The sequence below is a fragment of the Ammospiza nelsoni genome, chromosome 5 (assembly GCF_027579445.1).
Source record: "Ammospiza nelsoni isolate bAmmNel1 chromosome 5, bAmmNel1.pri, whole genome shotgun sequence".
NCBI classification, from domain to species: domain Eukaryota; kingdom Metazoa; phylum Chordata; class Aves; order Passeriformes; family Passerellidae; genus Ammospiza; species Ammospiza nelsoni.
Genome location: NC_080637.1, coordinates 59464034 through 59480903, shown reverse-complemented (window position 1 = coordinate 59480903; position 16870 = coordinate 59464034). Strand labels below are relative to the sequence as shown.

Genomic DNA, 16870 nt, shown 5'->3' with positions numbered 1-16870 from the left:
CTTCATTAGCTCAGGCTCCAAACGTGGGACCGGAGTTCAAATGTCCCAAAGGACAGTCAGTCTCTTCAGGAAGCACTCCTGCACCTCATTCAAGTTCAAACATGCTTAATTTAGGTTTCTGTTATTTCAAACCCACCAAACCTAATGCTTTCAAGAGCTGGTCTCAGCAGGTAGGTTCACAGTGGTCTGAGAGGTCCATGGAGGATTCTCTGGGTCTGCCTGTGGATCCTGAAATTGTGAGATCCCTGGGCAAGAAATCTGCTTTAGTGCACACAACTCCTGAGCTCCTTATCTCTACATAAAGACTAACAAGGTAAAACAAACCAAATCTGTCAGTTAAGTCCTCCTCATCAGCAACTCTCCTCAAGTCAAGTGATGACATCAAGACAAACTTTCCCTCACTTCCACATGCTCCATGTCGTGATGGGAGCAGATGATTGCCCTTTGTCACTCCTCCAAGGTGAGCTCACAGATTTGCCTTCTGCACAGTCGAGGCCAGTCTAACTCCTGACTGTGAGACATGTCACAGCCACGAGCCCTCAGGGAGTCCCGACTGGCAGAGCTTGCTGAGTGCCAAGGTTCATGCTGGGCTGCAGGGACAGCATCGTGGGGTGCATTGGGAAGAGCATGGATTGCAGGTAGAGGGAGATCATCCTGCCCCTCTGCCCAGCCCTGGGAGGCACATCTGCAGTGCTGTGTCCAGTCCTGGGCTCCTCAGCACAGCAGGGACAGGGAGCTCCTGGACTGGGGCCAGTGGAGCTGCAGAGATGATTCAGGGCCTGGAGCATCTGTGGCAGGGAAAGGCTGAGGGAGCTGGGGCTGTCCAGCCTGGAGAGGAGCCCCAGCTGAGAGGGGCCCTCAGCCCTGGGTGTCCCTGTGTGCAGGGAGGGCTCCGAGCAGGGCCCAGGCTCTGCCCCAGGGCCCAGCAATGGCACCAGAGGAACGGGCAGGGACTGAGCCCAGGAGGTTCCACCTGGGCACGAGGCAGAACTTCTGTCCTGGGCAGTGACCGAGTCCGGAGAGGATGGCGAGTCTCCCTCGCTGGGGATATTCCAGAACCGTCTGGAGCGAATCCTGTGCCGTGCACTCAGGGATGGCCCGGCTGGAGCAGGGCAGCAGCCGCGGCAGCCCCAGCGCTCCGCTCCGCTCCCGGCCCGATCTCTGTCCCGCTCCCTGTCCCGGGACGCCGCCGCCGCCGCCGCCGCTGGACGGGGCTGGGCTGGGCGGCACGGCAGGGGCGGGGCGGGGCGGGAGGCGCGCGCCGGCGGGCGCGGCCAATGGCGGAGCGGGGCTCGGCGGCGCGCGGCTCTCGCGAGAGCCGGCGGGTAAACATCGGCCCCCGCCGCGGGCCCGCCCGCTGCCATTAGCGCGGGGGCGGCGCCGCGCTCGGACCGGGCGGGAGGTGAGTCCTGAGGCGAGCCGGGTCCCGAGGGGAGTCGGGCGCTCTCCGCCCCGGCGCTGCCCGCGGAAACAGCCCCGGCACGCTGCCGCTGGAGACTGGGAATCTCCCCCTGCCTCCCCTCTTTCCTCCCACTGCACCGTGAGGCAGCAGGAGCAGCCATCGCCGTGGAGGCTGAGGGAGCGCAGCCTCAGCCTCGGTGCGGGGACGGTCGGGGGTGGCTCTGGGCTGCGGGGCAGTTCGCCCCCTGCCCCTCGGGTGGCTCTGCCCGCAGCCCCCGGGATGGCTCTGCCCGCAGCCCCCGGGGTGGTTTGTGCCCCTGCCGCCGGCTGGGAGGCTGAGGTGCCCTGGGGTGTCGGTGCGGGGAGCGAGGTGAGCCCGGCGCGGGGAGCAGGGCCGGGGCTGTGCGGACACCCCGCCGGCAGGGTCAGGGCTGGGCTCTACTCGTGCTACAGAACGTGGCTCTGGGCTTAAGGGAGTCCTGCCCTCTTTAGAAATAAATAAATAAATAAGGGGCCGAAATTATCTCCGTAATGCGCTTAGAAAAGCAAACAGCCTTCACAAGTTTCCACTCGCGGGAGGAGCAAATCGCAAACCTTGTGCAGAGCCGGAGGAGTTGGGGTTTGAGGCCCCGTGGTTTGGCTCTCCGGCTGGTGCTCTGTGTCTGCAGACAATTCCCATTGACTCAGGTAAAAGTTAAATGCCAGGGACTTACAGAGGTCGCGCAGTTGTTGTTTGGTTTTACTTGATCTGGAACTCCTTGGGTTAGAATAGCAGAGCTCACATGCGTGCCTCGCTGATGTACCTGCCTTCCTCTTGCAAAATCCACACTGGGAATAAGTGAGCCTTGCTGTAGCCTCTCAATCAAAACCAATGCCGACGTTTCGTTTTTGTTTGGTTTTTTTAAGAGAAGTTTCCTGTAAGATATTTGGTGGGTTGTATTGGTTTTGCTTTTACCTGCTTTTTGGTGAGCAATGGGGTTTTTGTTGACTGTAGATGTTGGGGTTTGTCAGGTGTACTGATTTAGTGTTTTGATTACAGTTTTTAAAAGTCACTTAAAACAGAGGGATCTTGTTTATGAGTGTTTATGATGCTAATAAATCTTGCTAGAGTTGTGCCTGCTCTATAAAAGATGCCTGAATATACACAGGAATCTGAAAAATTGTTTTCATTCCTTATCCTTCAGGAGTGAAAGAATATCAGCTTTTAATTTTACTCTGAAGAGTGAAAAGAAATAGGAGCCCACAGGCTACTGACCTCAGGGGTGTTGATCATTGGGCACCCTCATTGCATTTGAGAAATCTGTTACTGTATCCACTAGAATTGCTGCAATTTTACCTTCTGTGCCATATGTAGACTTGTTTTCCTGGCTTTGTTAAGAAGTGTCTTGGATAGGAAAAGTCAAATTTGCATAGCTCTGTGGACTCATTTGTTTTTCATAATGTACATGGCATACTATATGTTTGATTGAAATATTTTTGCTTAACAGAGCTTAAAAAAATTCTAAACACTTATTTCTCAAGCATTTCAGGGGAAAACAAGTCCCAAGCTACTAGCTAAGCACTCTTCAGAAGCAAATATTTACAGAGGACAGGTATCATGCTTTTTTTTCAGAAAGTTAGTCTGTCTTAAAAAAGCAAACAGCAAACGCACACCCCATCATTAACTTGCAGTGGACTTGGACCAGGCCTATGGTCTGGGTGAGGGAATGTTCCCAGGAGAACAGAAATTTTGGGTTTCTGTCAGAAGTTTTGGGTTTCTGTCAGATGATCTGCTGTGGACCTGCTTGTGTGAGCTGCCCTGGCGTGGTCTGATGTGCAGTGGAGTCCCTGTGGGGCTCTCCTGGCTTGGAGCAATGTGGGATGTCACAGAGGAGTTCAGTGCATGTGGCTGAGGTGGGCTCACCTGTCCTTTCTCAGGAGTTCTGTGTAGCCCCCCTTGGCTCATCTGTCATTTTGTCCCCAAACTTTGAATGGTAGGTGGGAGTTTTTTAATCATTTGGGCTACTGCTGCAGTTTGGGATGGCTCTTGAATCCTGTGGTGACCACAAGGAGCTTAGTCACTGTGTGTGTCCTCTGCATCTGTCTAGGCAGTGAGTTTGTCTTGCTTTCAGAGCTTATCTCCTCCCTACAGATTCAGCTTTTGCTCAGTCCATGTTTATTCCAATAAAAATGTTGTTCTTCCCACCAAGTTTAAGCTGAGCATTAGTTAAAATGTGAAGCCAGTTGATAAACTTTGATATTTGTATTCCAGGAGGTGCAGGGTAGACATGGAAATTGCAATGAAAAGAATTGCTTCTCTGAATGCAGTATTCATCAGCACAAAGCTTGCTAAGCTGATATTATATGGTAAATGGTTTGCTTTTAGTCTCCCAGAAAGAGGCTTTGTGTCTTAGGGTAATGGCAGTTGACATAAATCAAGCATACAATTGTCCACAAAATCATTTAATCTTCTCTTGTTGCTCCTTCTAACATATAGCTGCACTTAGAGCAGACCTGCCACTAGTGGTAATTGCACTGCTGTGCCTTGAAAATATTGGTTTGATAAATAACTGGAGTCTAATTTTTGAGATGGGTTGGTGCAGAATTTTTCCAAGTCTGGTGATTAAATAACAGCTTTTGTTGTGCAAAAAATTGTTATACTGGGGTAAGCCAATTTAATACTGTGGGGTAGGAACTCAGGGAAGAGTTATTTATTTCATGTTATGAATTTAAATAGTGAACTGTATTTAAGGTGGCAGGGTCTTGTCTTGAAGACTCAGAAATGAGTTGTCAAATGCAGCAGACCAGACTTTATAATTTGATTGGTACAGAAGATCCTGCAAATCTGTAGTTTAAAACTCCAGAATAACTTCAGCAGTCCCACTGCTCCAGTATTTGCATGGGGAAGTAATAGAACATTTTCCTCTTAACAGTATAAAACAAAACAGGAAATAGGGGAAGAAATAAATGATCAAGAGAAACTCAGTTTCCTTGTCATAAATAATTTGAAGCATTAGTAGTATGGGAAGCATTAAATGGGCAGTTGTTGTAGTTAACACTGCCTTACTTGTGAAATCAGGTAATCTTGTAAGGCATGCATTGATATATCACTAAATACCTGTTACAGATTAAAAAAGCAAAGGAAAATGGTGGATCAGGAAAGAATATAAATTTTTTATGCTTCAAGTAGCTGATTTTCTGATTTCTTCGTAATTTAGGTGTTGAATTTTGTATGCTGGTTTGTACTGTAGACCTGAAACTTAGTTTGTGTTGTGTGTCTTAAATATTTATACCTGCAGACTTGCAAATTTGTTAGCTGACCTGTGGTTTCATGAGAGTTACAGCTGGTCCGAATGTGAAGAAAAGAGAAATATTTGGAAGAATATTTCTATGGGATTTGGATTGTCTAAGGAACAGTTGTCTTTATGTTTTTACTAGTAAAAAGAGCAGTGGTTGATTAAAATGGTAGCCTGGGTTTATGGGATTTCAGAAGAGTGAGAATGTCCTGAAGTAGTAAAAAGGGAATCAACTCTTCACCTTTTAGTAACAGGGAGCAGCCATGATGAAGTAATAGTTTGGTGTGTGCAGGTTGTGCAAACAAATGGAGTTTATCAAAGGTGACAGAATGAATGGGAGGGAGGAAGTAAAGGGTTAACTCAAACCTGTACGGGAGAGGAAGAGTATTTACTGTACTGCAGCTTATATTAGCTGTGTCTCTTATGTTCCAGAGTTTGAGCCTGTGATCACTGACATGCTGTAGAGGAGCTCCAGTCTTAGCAAAGACCTTGGCTTATTGGAGTGTGTTAAGTTTCCTTCCACAGAAGGGGAAACAAAAAATATTTTTCTTGCCTTTGACCAGATGAAAGGTTGTGAAACCTTTTCTACTCTGTAATAAAGAGAGCTGTTTACAATTCTGAGAGCACTGTGTGTAATGTCACATTAAGTACTGCACTTATAAAATGTGCCAAGGTATTTTAGCAATTAAATCTCCTGGTAGGAAAACAAAACCCAGCTGACCATCCCCAGACAAACCCTTGGAAAACCTGGCCTTCCCAGAAAGCTGTACTTGATTAAAGGCCCTTTTCATGAGCCACTGTAGTAGAATAATGCTTATGAGAAACACACTTGTGCACCAGTTGGTTGCAGTTAAAATGAAGATTTTAACACCAAACCATAGGAGTGGCAGAGACTCAGCTTGTACACAGGAGTGTACAGAAGGAGCAGAGTCATAACTTGCATTACCACAGCCAAGGGATGGGGAGGGATGACAGTCATCACTTCAGCAGGACACCTGACTGCCCTGAATGGCTGCTGAGGGCAGAAGCAGCAGAGCAGAGGGGCTTGGCAGGAGCAGCTTGTCACAGGTGGGGATCTCTGTGTGCCTGGGGGCTCTGCTGGTGGTACAGGCTCTGCGTCCCTGGTGCAACAGAGAGGGAGACAGCTCCTTGGCATTGCTGTGCTGTGCCATGAACTTCCTCCAGCATCACTGAGAACCCCCCAAAGGACCGATGGGAGCCTCCTCCTGACAGATCACTGCCACTCTGGAGAGTCTTGAGCCTGTTCTGTGGCTAAAAAGTCTCAGTGTTTTTATGACTTTACTGGTAAAAACCTGCTTGCATCTGAACTGATAGGTAAATTCCAAAGGATATTTCCTTGTCTGCAGGAGGGCTCTTGTGTACAAACCAGCCAAGATGTGCATGGCCTCACCACAGAACCCTTTCCTTGGGATTAGATGTCTTAGATTGCCATGGATCATACCTGCACACAGAGGAGGGGACAGGATGCAGGGATCCCAGTGTTGCCCCTTTATTACCCAGGGCAGAGCTGCCTCTTTGGCTGATTAGCTAGATTTGAACCACGCTCTGGAGAAGGCAGGGCTGGTTCACAGGCTTCTACTATTTCCCATAAAAACTGAGGAAAACCTTTCTTTTCAGGAGAAATCCCCTTTTCCCAGATTAGCCCAGTAGAAATGGCAGACCTTAGACCAATAGAATCAGGCTCCTTTTGTATATTGGAAAAGTGTTTATTACAGCCATTTCTTTAAATTTGTTTTAATTACTTTTTACAATGAGCAGTTGCATAATGTGTTCCCTGCCCTTCCCTCTTGCTGGTGCCTTATAAGGGAGGTAACCAGAATGGCAGCCAAATATCAGCCTGATGATGAAAGAATTGTTCCACTTAAAATGTCACTAATTTTTAGCCTGCTGAGTCCTGTATGAAGAGGAGAGCTTACATTTGTAGCTCCCCAGACAAAAGCACTGCACTGCATTGTTTAAAGACAGCTGTTGTTTCTTACAACAGCTGAAGTTAAAGATTGCTCTGTTCTGTGCTCTGTGGCATTCACAGAGCAGGAAAGGAGAACAAATTTAATCACAAGGTAAGGATTTAGTGGGAGTACCTGTTTCTTCAAACAGTAGCAACTGGATACGTAGAATGAAGGCTGTTTAACAGTAATTAAAAGTATAATTTAACAAGCTGTAAAATCTGGAACTAGAAGGGAATTTTGTGTTCTGCATGCGAGGATCTCTGTGGGATGTGGACGCAGTCATTCAGCAGTGAGAGCCACGGCTGGTACAGACAGGTAACAGGCAGCTGTTAAAGCACATTCCCATGCAGTGGGGTAATGGCTGGGGCTTATCAGACACTGGTGCAGCAAATACTCTTGGTGAGACTCAGCAAGGCAGCTTAAAAGGCTGGGAGAGCTGGGATTGGTCAGCCTGGGAAGAGAAGGTTTTGGGGTGACCTCACTGGGGCCTTGCAGTGCCTGAAGGGAGCCCACAGGAAAGATGGAGAGAGGGCCTGGAGTGACAAGGGGCAATGGCTCCAAAGTGACAAAGAGGAGGTTTAGATTGGATATGAGGAAAGAACTGTCCCTGTGAGGGTGCTGAGGCCCTGGCACAGGTTGTTCAGAGAAGCTGTGGCTGCCCCATCCCTGGCAATGTTCCAGGCTGGATGGAGCTCTGAGCAAGCTGGGCTAGTGGCAGGTGTCCCTGCCCATGGCAGGGGGCTGGAATTGGATGTTCTTTAAGGTCCCTTCCAACCCAGGCAGTCTGAGATTCTCTGAAGTAAGGCTGCCTCGTGGTGCACCTCCTGTAGTTGTGTGTCTTGGAAGGCAGTCAAGTGCATCACAGCAAATTCTGACTTTCAAGATAAGGTGAAAGAAAGGAATTGTGACATTAACTTGCATCTTTGTCACTGGTTTTTATTGGTTTTGTTTGTGCTTGGTTGGTTCCACTAAAGTGATAAAGAGCTCTGGTTGAACAGGTATGTGGCTGTTCTTTGACTGACTTGCCATATTTCACTTGTGTAAATCAGAAGTTTTATTGTGCCTAAGGAAAATTTCTCTTGCTAAACTGATCTGTCTGCTGATAGTTTAATTTATTGCCTTCACTTAATGAAATTAGTTATAGATGTATCTACATTTCCATGAATGCTGTAGGAAAGAAAATATTAATATTCAGGTTTATTGGGGAGGAGAGGAGAGAAACAAACCAACCCTGGTGATATTGCAAGCACAGTGTCTAGTAAAGTCTTATTGTTTAGTCCTTCCTCAATCTTCACAGCCATAGGGAGTCTTAGGAAGCAGTGACTAAGGGCAGAGAATTGAGGTTTATCAGAACAGGAATTCTTCATGAATTCAACTCTCAAATCTCCTGTGAACAAAGAATATAAATGACCACTTTAACATAAAGTGTTTTAGATGGTTCTTCCTCTTATGGTTAATTATTGTATGGACACTCCTGCTCTGTGTTTAATTTTACAGAGAAGGAGAGATCATATAAAGTCTGCACCACTTGAGCATCTTAGCCCACTTGTAGTCTGGATATGGTGACCTCACTGCACAATTGCCTAAGCAGCAATTAGAAACTTTCCTGTGGGGTATTTTTTTCCCTTCTTAAAAAAAAACAAAAAAAACAACAAAAAAAAACCCCAAACAAACAAAAAAAACCCTGCAAGAATTATGTTAAGAACACCTGGGATAATCCCATGTAAGTTGCTTATTCTTTGTGAAATCAAAGTGAAGTTGGACAAAATGCCAATAAGCACAATAAGCACCAGAGGTTGGGGCTGTAGTTCCCAAGGCCAGTGAAGCCCAGACTGCTGTCAAGGCTCAGCGCATTCTCAGCCCATCATCCCCCTCCCAGACCTCTGCACCATGGGTTGGAAATCACTAAGTTATGATGAGCTGTGGTGGTAGGAATGAGCATCTTCAGAAATAGTTTCAGATAGGAGATGGAATTGCAGGAAGATTTTGAGGAGATCTGGAGAAACAATACCAGTTGTTTGGGAAAAGAAGGGAATACAGAAGGGAGTTCTTCTGCCTGTTAAATCTTTTTCTTCTCTTCTTGTCTTTTTTTTTCCCATGAGCCTGTGATAAAGGGAAAAGAACAAAGTGGAATGCTTTAAATTGTCAAGCTTTGCTGGCAAATCTTCAAAGAAATTGGAAATTTTTTTACCTTTCTTACATTACACCAGTTCTTGACTGCTCTAGTTCTCAGTAATTACCAGTGTTTACAGGCAACACTCACCCATTCCTTCAGGAGGAAGGAACACACTGAAGTCACTGTGAGCTCCATGTGCAAGGCTGTGTCCAATATTTGAGGCCAGGCAGCTATGGTAGTGCCACAGGAGAACAAATGTCTGGGATGAATCTTTGGGTTCCATCTGTGCTGCTGTGCTAGTCACATATAGAGGTGTCCAGGATTAGAATGTGTTTACCAGCTAATCAGTTTGAGCAGGTAAATCCTGGCCCTTCCAAGGGGTTGGTTATACCTGGCATGTAATTTAGGTGCAAGTGAACTTGTATGAAAGTTTCTTGTGCCAGGAATGGTGATGTGGGCTCTTGTCTTCCCAGCCTTGCTCTGGGCTTTATCACAGTGAGGAGTGTGAACTGAATGCCATTCTGATATGATCAGTGCAGAGAATTTCAGGCCATGGCTGTGTCAGTGGGCTTGACCAGTTTGTGGATATTTAAGTTAATGTATTTCAGCTCTAATCCCCGTTCCTTCCATGGGGATTGGTGGTGCTGATGCTGCTGTAGAGTGACCTAAAGAAACTTTCCACTTCTGTTTTCATGATCATCTGAGTACAACCTGCCCTGCTCCCAGGTCAGGCTGGAAGCATTGTCTCTGGCAGCTGGGCTTCATTCATAACTCCAGAGTCTTAGGCTCACACTTGGATACCTTTAAGCCCCATTTAATAATCCCAGAGGGCACCTGACTCACATGAACTGACTGCTTTTGCTCCCAGACACGTAAGCCACTTTTGTAGTGGCACATGAAAAAAGCAAGAACAAATCCCTTTCAGAGTTCAGGAGAAGGAGGTGAACATTGTATCACCAAAACCAGGGAAGAGAGAATTTCACCTGTCTGAATACACACTGACCTACAGCACTGACTGGAGCTGCTGCTCACAGCTTGTGCTGCAGCCTGGCCACTGACAGAATAACTTTGCTGAGCACCTCTGCTGCAAAGAGGTTCCTTGGAGCCTGCCAGAAATACTGTGCCTTCACCTTTGGTCCTCAGTAAGACACAAAACTCTGTCCTTTGGGAGGGCTTACAAAGAAGAAATGTGCTTGCCCTTTTTATGTTCAAATAAGCAAAATAACGTTCTGCTCTGTAAAATAATCTTTACAGTCAAAAGGAACATTGGGAGAACGACCAATGGATACATGTATTTTTTTAATGTGTACTTTGGATCACTGCATTTGAAAGGATTGAAATCATAGTGGAAAGTTACAAAAGAAAAAGGAAGTAATTATGAAATAATTGAGGGGGGGAAATTGTTATACTGTAATAAAGATAAGTAGTTTTAGCTAATTTTCTCTCTGCCTTTTTTGTTAAACAAGCAGCAATATTTTGAAAGCAAATTTCAGTTTTGTTTATGGTTCAGCCCAGTTTCAGGTGTTGACCCCCAGGCACAGAATGAGCTTGTGCTGCTTGGGGAGCAAGGGCTGCAAGAGAAGAATTATAATGAGAATTTTGCTTTAAGAAAAGAAATCCAAGAAACTGAAGCTGTTAGTGTTAATTGTATTTTTATCTTGTAGAAGCTAATTTTCAAAACAAGTCCTGACAGTGTCTTTCTTATTTCTCTATGCTTGTAATTTTCTCAGTCTGAGAACCAGAGCATAAATGTATTTTCTTGGTTCTTTTGCTGAAGTGCTCCTCATCAGTTGTGTCATCCTTAAAGATGTGCAGACTGAGAAGACAAAAGCTTCTGTATCCTTACTTAGGACATTAGGGAGAGTGAATCTGCATCTGCCTGTGTGCAGCTGGAGAATGCAGTTGCAGGATGAGATTTTCTCAAGTCAGTGTGGAATCCAAGTGCTTTCCCTCCCTCCCTCACATGCCGAGGCAAGGCTGGGTTTTGCCACAAAGGCTGGTTAGTTAAGGACCACCCACCCCCCTTCTCCTTGAATCCTAAAGTAAATCCTCCTCAGATATTGCAAACTGGGGAACCCCAAGCAGGAGCATTGCAGCTGCATATTTGTCTTGGATGGAAGGCCAGACTCCTGTCTGGAACATGTGAATCAGTGCTTTGGGTGCAGCTTCCTTAGTTCAGGGTGGGGATGATCTTGTCAGCAAAGCACCTGCTGTACAAGATGCAGTCACTGACACCAGTGGGCTGCCAGTAGTTATGTACATCAAGGCAGGGAGACAGGAGCTTTTTGTCCTGTGCTACAGCAGGTACCTGCCTTTGCTTTCCCTTCTTGGGTAGATCAGGAAGGTAGTTTGTGCTTGACCCTGACTTTAATGAAATAAAATTTAGCTAAGGAAGCTTTACTGAATGCATTCCAATGGCTTTTCAGATTAATGGCATTGACTAATGTGTGAATAAAGTAAACAGCTGAAAATTTATTGTAATTCTTGATTTCCTTTGGTACCTCAGTCAATGCTAATTCGAACCAAGAAGCCTCTTTTTTTGGATAAATCTACTGCCCATATTGAATTTGGTGGTATAATTCTAATCAGCTTTGAGGGAGAGGGGACTGACAAAGAATAATCCTGCCTCTGTTGTGGATACTTGGGACATTTTTAAAGTGCTAGGCAGATATGGGTGTGCTGAGATGTTTTTTATGAGTGCTTTTTCAATATTGAAATGTGGCGCTCTTTGACGTACTGACCACATTTGACCTTGTGTTCTTCACAGGCATTGTTCAATCAGTTTAGCAGCTGTTTACAAAGCACCAAAATTCAGAAGGCTTTCATCTCTGAATGAAACACATTCTTTTTGCTCAACTTGGCATCTCTGAATTTTCTGAGCAGCACCAATCCCCTAATGCTGTGTGATTAGATTCAGTTACCTTGTGCCATCCCAAAAAGTTCCAGTTAATTAATGGAATTGAGTGATGCTTTCAAAGCTATTGCTCTGAATTGTGACACATCCAGCTAAAATTACTTTGTTTTCTTAAAGCACAGAGTCTAAAATATTGATACTTAGTTTTCTAAATTGGGCTCGCTTGCTTCATGCCCTTTTACTGGCAGATACAAGGCAAATGCAACTAATGATTGATTTCTTTGAAGTGAGGTGGTTGGTTCAAGGGGAACCTCTGCTTCTGTGCTAAATTTTCTTACAGAAAAATGCTTGAGAGCTCTGAAACTTCTGTTGGCTCCAGAAAGAAATACAGTTAGAATGTGGGATGGGAATATTCCTGCTCTCCTTTTGCATGGTTCTAGCATGTTGGAAGCCAGTAGGTCTTGGGCTTTACTACTGGTAAAGTGTTGGATTTCAGGTATTACTTAAAGGAATACTTAAATTAGTTCATATTTAGCAAAAATGCACTGGGATGCTTTCACAAAAGATGCTGGTAAAAGCAATTTGTGTTTTGAAGGAGAGTGCTATTTTGAGGGAGGGTAATCCTTTTTCCCTACCTTATTCAGTGCTTGGCCTTCAGATTGGTATCAACAAAGGAAGTGACTCTTACAGATGCTTTTGTGATGTGGTTCCTAATTTGCTGAGAGCTGGACTGAGATCCCTTGACTCATTTCACGTAAGCCACCAAAGAGCTGTTTCCAGTTACTGCCTGGACCGGGTCTTGGAGCTGAAAGATGCCATCTCTGCCTGCCAGCCATGCCTCACAAGAATCATAACAACTTGCATTTCAAATATTTCAACATGATAATTCAGCCTTTGAAGTTTTGGCACCTATTTGGCAAGGGATGTCTCCAAAGAGGTATTTTTAGCAAACACTATATATAGAGCTTCAGATCTTCATCTTCTTTCTTTATGTGAAGAATATTTTTACCATCTGTGAGGTGCCCAGAGTTAAAGGCTGTAAAAATGACAAGATGCTCAAGCCACAGTTGGATTCAATGTGTCTTAAATTTGGTGGGAGCTGTGCCTATCCACATTACAGACTTGCCTGGCCCTCTCCTGCTGGAGGGTCCAATGTCCTGTGGTGCAGGTGGGGATGAAGAATGCCACCTATTTTGTTTGCTTCACTGGGCTTTTGGAGTGAAAGTGAAATCTGTTTGCTGTGGGACTGTTTACTGAGGATGGGTCTCTAAAGGTGCTTGAGAAAGCTGTTGCAGGCATAGCCAACAGTTAGAGGCTTTGGAGATTATGAGGAGAAGCCAACTGCTAAATCCAAAGGCTTGTTCCAGATATTCTCAGCACAATGGGAGTTGGCATTGTGTCAGATGCCAGGCAGGATTCATCTGCTTGGCCTTGGGTGTTTAAAAGTTGCACATCCATCTTAACCATCCTGGGTGCTCAGTGGACTTGGAGAAGCACTGGGAGGAGATGTTTGCTTCTGCCTCCTGCAAGGGTGACTACAGTTGGAAAATATGGGTGCAGGGAAGGCCTGGGTGGACTTGCAGTTGTGCTGCCTGGAGTGAACACCCTGATCCTGCTGTGTGACTTCTGAGTAGCTCCCTGGAGCAGGTGAAATGTCAACAATAACAGATCTAGTGGGTTCACTTCTGTCAAATATCCCTGCAGGTGCAAGCAAGAAGTTGTGAATTCCCAGCCTCCTTTTGTTTTGCCAGCAGAGTGGTCAGGATCTGTTTGTTTTTCTCCAGAAGACCATGAAGAATGTGCTCCCTCAACAGCAGCTGAGAGCCCCAGGGCTCCTGTGATCCTCTGCAGCTGCACCTCTGAAAAATCCCCGGGCTCAGGTCAACTGAGCTTTTTCTTCTGTTTCCTGATGTAATTCTAGATTTTCCCATAGTTCATTGTGGCATTTAGTGTTAAAAATAGGATTCCATAAAGCATTTTTATGTTCCTGAAGTGCACACCCTTTATTTTTCAAACGTGTGTCTGTGTGAAGCCTTGCCAGAGGAGCAGTGTGTCTTTGCCCAGCGCTGACCCGATCTGACTGTAATACTAAACTCAAGGTGAGATTCAGGACTAATGCACTCGTTCTGTGTCTCAGCTCTTCCTTCAGGTTTTTGGCAGCTTCTGCAGTTACTCTTTGTGCCTCAGACATCCGTGCTGCATAGTTCACTTTTGATTTAATTTATTTTTTGGTGGCTCTGATTAGTTTTGTTATGCTTTTTGCATTTCTGAAATCAGACTGAAATTGTTTGCATTTTTTGAGAGCTGTATGTGGCAAGTGCTGTGTCAGCATGTGTGGCTCACCATCCCTGGAAATGTTCAAGAAATTATTTTAGTTGATACTTAATGCTGTGCTTGAGTTGATGTGGCAGTGTTGGTCAAGGACAGGACTTGCTCTTGCAGGTCTTTTCCAACCATGACAGCTCTGGGATTTTCTGCTTTCTTGGATAAATTTCTGCTACGAAATGGAAGGGGTCTGTTCCCTACGGGCTGCTGCAGATACTTGTAACAAGTCAGGGATCTTCCCTTGCTTGTTCACCTTCAAAATCCTGCCAGGCCTGAAGGCTGGGTTTACTTTGTTTCCTTCTCAGTCCAGGTGATACAGTTGCCAGCTTGCATTATCAAGATCATGTGTTTTAGGTTTCAGTTTTGCAAAGTACCTCCAGGTCTGGTTGGAAAATATTTTAAAGGGGCAAAACATAATTTGCTTGAAGGCTAGGTGGAAGGTACATGGCACAGAGAAGCAGAATAAAGCCTGCAGCTCCAGTTCATTGCACTATGGAGATCCTTTCTGGCATTATTAACACGAGGGATAACCCAGAGGAGAGGAAAGCAGCTTGAGGCTTGCTGGCAACCCCAAGAGACCTTTGCAGCTTTGAGCATGCTGGGAAGAGGGAGGGCACACCTTCCCTCCTGGAGGCTGCCAGCAGAGCAGCTTCCCTGTGCTTTCAGGATTTGCTGAAATTTCCATAATTTATTTTGCAAAATTTTACTCAAGGGGATTAAAAAAAAAGATAGACTATCCTCCAGATCTTGCTTCCAACCTTGAGTTACCATCTTAGATCTAGGGAGAGTAATGAATTTTTTATGGATCTAGGCTAGGGAGGTAGGGCTCAGTATCAGTGGAGCATAATCTGTGGAGCAAGAAGTGCTAGTTTCTCCCAGACATTTTCTGACTGCCAGGGGTAGTTCTAAAATAAGGGCTTTCACTTGCTTTTCATTTTGTAAATGAATGCAAGTTAAAATATGTTTTAAGGCTCAATTGAAGCAATAATTAATCATCTGAGGAATCACAGATGTAAATGTTTTTAATTCTGTGCTAATACTACTTTATTGGGCTACTTTTTCTTTATTCTTTGGTGCTCCTTACATTTTCAGAAGTAAAGAGAATAGAGCAGAGCAGCTGCTTCCTTGTGATTTGTGAAACTGGGACATGTTCTCTCTTACCCTGTGCTATATCAGTGTGACAAACCACATTCCTGATACTGTGTGTGGCTTTACTGGGAAACTGTAAAACTTTCCAAAGGTTGCCTATTTATCAGTGCTTTTAAAGCAGCTGATTAATGTTATTTGCATGTGAGCAACAGAACATGTAAACATTGACTGGAGAGTCATTGGAGGAATGCTCTCAGCTGGACTCACAAGAGCAGCGTTTCTCCAAGGCTGCTGGAGCTCAGCTTGGAACTGCTATCACCAAATTTGGCCTCTTGCAGAGCACTGATATTCAGTGTCCTTCCTTTGCTCATTCCCATCTATTTTTCCCCTGTTTCTGAATTCATGGTGGGATTTCAGCCCTGTCTTTGGAACAGTGCAAGCTGTCTCAGGTGCTTATCTTGCCACATGCCCTTCCAAACCCACAATATACAGACCCATGCTTGGTGGCAGCTCACACAAGTGCACCTAAAAAGGAGGGCCCTATGTCTCATATGTTTTAGGTTACATAATGAATTTTCAGAATGAATTAATAACTTCTTAATACTTAAGACCCCAGTCTTTTGTGCCTGTGAACTCCTTAAGCCTCCTAACATGACCTGCTGGCTACAGGAATGATGTTTGCTTTCTTGTAGGGTGACTGAGGCACACCCTAAGTACATTTTCTTTTTCTTTCTGTATGGTTTGTTTTTGCACATAGGACATAAAATAGAATCCAGATCATCTGTTACTTAATGCAGTTTCCTGTGCTGTAGCCACAAGAGCATCCTTCCTCTGTACATACATCATGTGCAATTAGAAACAGAAAACTCCAGATATTCACTACTTCACTGCTTGCATCACTGGCAAATGACAGAGACTTAATGTGGTTTTAATCTGCAGGATTTGTGCACTTCAAGTCAGCATTAGTGGCTTTGTTAGGGATACCTGAGCAGGCAACTCTTCTGGGAGAGTGGTTGAATAGACTGAGAGGAGATGCATTAAGGAATGAGTGAGAAATTAGGATGGACCTTTAAGTGGATGTTCCTGATGTGTTCCCATAGATCAGGTACTGGGCATTGCTTTAAGTGTTTGAGTGCCCATAAAATGATTCAGATTCAAGTACAGGTTGTGTCTGTGTGTGCTGCAGGGTGGGCTTCTGCTGCAGCTCAGCATTGCTGTTGGAGCTTGCTGTCCATGCTGGGCTTTGCTCAGTGTGCTGGAACCAAGCAGTGCCTCAGGAGAGCTCACAAGGCAGATGGGAGCAGCACATGGACAAACCCTTCCTGGACTTTGTAAATGTGACTGGGGTGATCCATGGGGAGTGAAGCACATGGATGGGGGCTCAGCTGTTCATCATGATTAGCCTCACCCTGACCACTTCCATCAGAATCAAATGGATTGTGTTCTGTACTGTTGCAGCCTGAAGAGAAGGGAATGTCAGAAAGTACTTACAGCCTCAGTTTTGGGAACTCTGCACAGCTCTCCTCTCCACCAGCCCATTTCCAAAGGGAGCCAGCCAAAATGGGGGCAGGAGGGATGTGACTCATTGGAGAGAGTCAATGTTTGTGTAACAGTTGTCACTGTGGGGCTCTGGGGTTTCTGTTGCACCCAATGTGACACAAATGGCCTCTGTCCAAAGGGACAGCCCTGTACTCCCACTGCCACAAGTGTATCCAAACTTTACTGGGATGTAGTCCAAGTCTGGCTGCCTGCAAAAGGGACAGTGCTGTTCTCCCCCTTGTCCTCTGTGCCTGTCCCTATTTAATTGCTCCCCTTTCACTGAATTTGTGCAGCTGGAGGA

The 16870-nt window shown here is 45.4% G+C and overlaps 1 protein-coding gene across 3 annotated transcripts in view; it reads left to right on the top strand.

The window, feature by feature from the left end:
• Positions 1-1374: 1374 nt before the first annotated feature.
• The window catches only part of STK38L (serine/threonine kinase 38 like), a 46098-nt gene continuing 30602 nt past the window's right edge, over positions 1375-16870 (top strand). For 2 of the 3 annotated variants that reach the window (XM_059472273.1, XM_059472270.1), the window contains exon 1: positions 1866-2088. The gene's annotated coding sequence lies outside the window, so the exon portion shown is untranslated. Of the gene's footprint in view, positions 1403-1865; positions 2089-16870 lie in introns of those variants that run through there. The other variant, XM_059472271.1, reaches the window with a different exon arrangement.